This window comes from Otolemur garnettii, unplaced genomic scaffold (genome assembly GCF_000181295.1).
Source record: "Otolemur garnettii isolate 467f Iridium unplaced genomic scaffold, OtoGar3 scaffold00075, whole genome shotgun sequence".
Classification (NCBI taxonomy): domain Eukaryota; kingdom Metazoa; phylum Chordata; class Mammalia; order Primates; family Galagidae; genus Otolemur; species Otolemur garnettii.
The window spans coordinates 1373672-1378709 of record NW_003852470.1 but is presented as its reverse complement, the minus strand read 5'-3'; positions in this window follow the sequence as shown (position 1 = coordinate 1378709).

Here is a 5038-nt window from a genome sequence, read left to right as displayed (position 1 = left end):
CACCCTGCAGGGAGACGCCTTGTGAGAGTGTGGCCGGGGTACAGTGGGCACCCTGCAGGGGACACCTTGTGAGAGTGTGGCTGGGGTGCAGTGGGCACCCTGCAGGGGACACCTTGTGAGAGTGTGGCTGGGGTGCAGTGGGCACCCTGCAGGGGACACCTTGTTTGCCCCCAACTCTCAGGAGGCACGGCCCTGTGAAACAAGCACACCCAGGGACAACCTTGCAGCCGCAGCCAGTGAATCCTTTGTCCTGAGTTCTGCTGAGTTTCACCCTGGCGAAGTCCGTGACATGCTGGTCTGTGCAGGTGCAGACCAAGAGTGGGTGAGAGCTGAACATACACATTTGCAAGCTGGAGGGGAAGTTCCACACACAGGGACATGGAGGTAACCTAAGTGACTCTGGTTTGGTGACTCAGCCGGGCAGTGCAGGAAGGAGCTCCATCCCATCCTGTGGCCACCTACACATTTTATTTGATGGCGGTGTGGGATCAAGCTGCCCAGCAAATGGTCATTTGTCCTGTAGGCCCCACCTCTGTCTAAGCAGGACTCCACCTTTGTTGGCAAGTGGTGGTGCAGTGGGTGGGGTTGGCATGGGGTAAGGAAGAGGACAGAGGCCTCCCCGCCATCCAAGGAGGCCCTGGGGTATCTGCAGAGACCAGGGGCAGGGCCTAGCGGGGCTTGGGCTCAGTTCTGCCCATGAGCTGCGTGGCTCTGGAAAGCTGCTCTGTGTCCCAGTCCCCATTTTTAAATGAGGGTGACCACAGAAGAATGAAACTAGACCCTTGTCGCTCACCAAATACAAAAACCAAATCAAAACGGATTCAAGATTTGAATCTAATACCTGAAACTATGAAACTAACAGAAAACATTGGAAAGTGCTTCAGGACACTGGTCTGTGTAACACCCCAGAGCACAGGTGGCCAAAGCATCACTGGACGTATGGGATCACATCACACTGCCAAGCTTCTGTGCAGCAGAGGAGACAGTCAACAGAGGAGAGAGAGAAGGGAGGACGGACCTGCACTGCCCACCTGTCCAGGGACTGGTAAGTGAAAGACGGGAGCCCTGACAGCTCACTAGGAAAAATCAAATAATCCGATTAAACGGGCAAAGATCTGAATGGACAAACACACACAAATGGCCAACAGATGTGTAAAATGATGGTGGCCACAAGAGCAGCCACCCCCAGGGCCGTGTGCTCAGGGCTGCAGACTGTTCAGCGCTGGGGGTGACACCCCTGCCCGAAGCTTCCAGCCTATGCTGCTGCCTCCAGCCCTCAATGTAACCAGGGAGGGAGGCTTGGGTGTCTCGCCTTACACAGAGGAGGAGGCTGAGGCTCAGAGAGCCCCCCTGCCACACAAGCCCAGGATTTGAAAACTGCATTTTGTAGCTCGAAGGCTTGGCCTCAGCTCATGTCATGATCAGAAAAGATAGAATCAGTGGTCGAACTGCGGGACCGGGGGCAGTGTACTGCCAGGTGACCCAGACAATGCCAGAGGGGGCTGCTCTGTCATGCCAGGGGCTATTGCCAGAGAGGACAGGGCACTGGAGCTCCAAGGCAGGACACAGCCTTGGTCTCAGCCTGGCAGCCACACAATTGCTCTGGTCCTCCCTGGATGGCCTGGAGCCCCGCCCTCCCTGGAGCTAGGGAATGTGTGTTTGGAGTGCCTTAGGGCATCCTGGCGAGGGCAGGTGGGTGGGCTTTGCAGGGAGTGCTCCAGCTTACCACAGAGAGGCCAAGTGCCACAAGGAGTCTGGAGGGACTAAAATGGTGCTCCTGCCCTCTGCCAAGTTTTGAGTATAGGGAAGGAACCAACCGTTAACAGAAAAGGCCCAAATTCTGTAAAATAAGCTAAAGAGGTTTACTCTGAGCCAAATGTGTGTGACAACCAGAGCACATGGCCTTAAGAGACAACATGCCCAAGGTGGTGAGTCACAGTTTGCTGCCATATGTCACAGAGACAGGAATTACAGGTAAAGCCAGGAACCCCAGAGGGCGCAAGCCAGTTTGGAATCTCAGAGTGGAGCTCTCAGGCCTACGGTTGGTTAAAGGATCTTTGATTTATAATTGGTTAAATAAATAGAGCTTTGTCTAAAGGCTTGGAAAATTTTTAAGTTTTTTTTTTTTTTTGGAAACAGTCACTCTGTCACCTAGGGTAGAGTGGCATGGCATCATCATAGCTCACAGCAAGCGCAAACTCCTGGGCTCAAGCGATGCTCCTGCCTCAGCCTCCCAGGTAGCTGGAACTACAGACACCTGCCACAACCCCCAGCTATGTTTTCTATTTTTAGTAGAGATGGGATCTCATTTTTGCTCAGGCTGGTCTTGAACTCCTGAGCTTAACAGGTCCTCCAATCTGGGCTCCCATGGTGCTAGGATCATAAGCGTGAGCCACTGTGATGGGTGGAAAAGTTTTAAGATAAGAGGTCTGCAAATCAGGGACAAGCCACTGGACACACAGACTCCTGGGGCCTGTCTAGTAAATGGATGACCTACAGGTGTGACTTAAGCTTGTGTCGCATGTTCTCAGCCTGGTAATGAGTCACAACGAAGGGAGGGGGAGAGAGGAAGCATGTTTGACCCCAGCTTCTCAGGTTAGCAGCTCAGCTTTAGGCATTGCTGGGTCCCCCTTGGCCAACACAGGGTTCATTCAGTCAACTGGGGGGCTTAAGATTTTATTTCAGTTCCCATAACTTAGCAGGAGGTGAGATGGGAGGGAGGCTGCCTGTGACTCAAGTGCGGTGGGCTGGACTAGTGCTGCTCCAGGCCTGGGACCTGGTGGGGATTGGCATGGGAGCCACCTCTGGTGCAGGTTTGCTCAAAGAGGAACTAAAAATAAAACCCTCACACACACATACCCCCTACCAACTGAGCAGAACCCTTTCTGGCAAAGGGACCCCAGAGAAACCCTAAAACTGAGTTCCCAGCCCTGACAGAGAGAGAGAAAGCACAGCTGTTCTCTTCATAAATACCCTCAGCTCCTCCTGCAGCCTGCCGCCAAATGTGTATATTTAGCCGCCCCACTTAAGATAAGGTGCGGTTCCTGCTTCCCTCCCTGGGAGCACGTGTTCTTGCCTGTGGTCTAAGCGGTTTCCAGCCTGCTGGAATGGCCACTGCGGGCTGTCAACCCTTAGAAGAAGTGATCTATTCGTTTTCCTAAGTATGAGCAGAGGGCAGGTGGGGGACGCAGCTCCCTGCATCCCTCTGCAGGGCCCCCCATCCCAGCTGGCACACAGCGCCTTGGGCCCTGCTCAGGCCTCAGACCACACCCCTGCTCATCTCCCTGCCTGCTGGGACGGAACTGCCTGGTCAGGCTCCAACAGGAGCACCTCAGAGAAAGAGGGGCCCCAGGAGAAGGCCCAGGCTGAGCTTCACCTGATCCTCACCCCCAGCCCGGCCCTCCTTGATCCTCTCCAGGGCATGAGAACAAGTCAGACTGTTGCAGGAAGATAAGGCCCAACTGGGAGAAAGAGCCCTCAAACACCACGTTTATAAGAGGAAGGGCTTTATTCACTGCCCCGAGCTTACGGGCATAGAATTCCAAATGGCCGGGCTGCCCCACTGGCTTGGTCTTTCACTTTTTATTTCCAGTCAAAAAGTTCCACCCACAGGTACCTTTCTCATTGGCCAGTTTGAATGAAGTAGGGGATGCTATTCCAGCCCCCACAGAACTACAGGATTTTACAGAAGTGGAAATTTCCAAGTTCCAAGTAGTTAAACCTACATATTCCTAAGAGCTGAGTCACCATGGAGAGGACCCTGCAGGTGTATCCTTGTGGTCTACTTGAGAAGAACTGTTCTCCTAGACCTCACCTGTCTCAGGTATCCTCTTTTATTACCTGTAGCCAAGGTCTGTGACAAATTCATCTCAGTCTCTGAACACTGAGGGGCCTGTGCACTTAGCAGGGGAACGTCCTAGGGAGGGAGCGGGCCTGGGTCTGCAGAGCTGCCGGTGCCCTCTAACCCCATCTGGTGCCCTTGGGCTGGCTGTCCTCTAACCCCATCTGGTGCCCTTGGGCTGTCTGTCCCCAGGTTCTGCCGCTTCAGCCCTGCAGAGGGATGGGGACCAGTCTCCCATCCAGCCACCAAGCCCCACCAGCATTCCCCATCACCACCTGGGAGGGGCTGCCTCAGACACCTGCTGCATCCCTGCGGGTGAGGACTGGGGGCGCACCGAGAGTGAGTCCTGAGGGGATAAAGGAAGGAGGGGACACAGAATGGCATTGCTAGGGCCAGCCCACTCCATAGAGTTTGATGAAGATTGGAGAAGGTGGCACCATGCCAGGGTTGGCCCTGCTCCTCTGTGATTACAGGCCGTGGTGAGATCTCCAGTGCGGCCCTCAGTGAACACAGCTCTGCCCAAGCTGCTGACTCTGCTCTGCTCTGCTGAGCCTCCTGTGTCACCTGAGGGCCCTGCTGCACTGCCATGTAGAGGGGGGCTACCCCACCGCTCCTGCTCCGTCCCATCTAGGGGCCCACTGACCTCCTCCTGTCCCCTCCTGTCCAGGGAGCCACCCCACTACTCCTGCCCTTTCCCATCTAGGGGCCCACTGACCTCCTCCTGTCCCCCCCTATCTGGGGGCTACCAACTTCCTTTTGTTCACTTCTGTTCAGGGGGCCGTCCCTGTCCTGTCCCCTCCTGTCCAGGGGGCCACCCCTGTCCTGTCCCCTCCTGTCTAGGGGGCCACCCCACTGTTACTGGAATTTCTTCTTCAGTAGGTCTTTGGTCTCAGGGATTCAAAGAATGAACTCACAGACCACAGATCAGTGCTAAGATAGGATTTTGTTAGACAGAAAGGAATACCAGAACTTCTGGCAAAGGGGAAGACCCAAGTCAGAAGTCTCCCACAGGGGTCCTTTCTCCAGGGGTATATATTACGTTTTGGCCAGGACTTTTCAAAGTTAATGAGTATATTAAGAAATGAATGAGGCGGGGGGAGGGAGGGTGATTAGTGGGGTCACCTCTATGGTTTATCTTGCAAGGGTACAAGTGAATCTTTCTAAAAGCAGAGTATGAATGTCTTAATGACTAAGAGA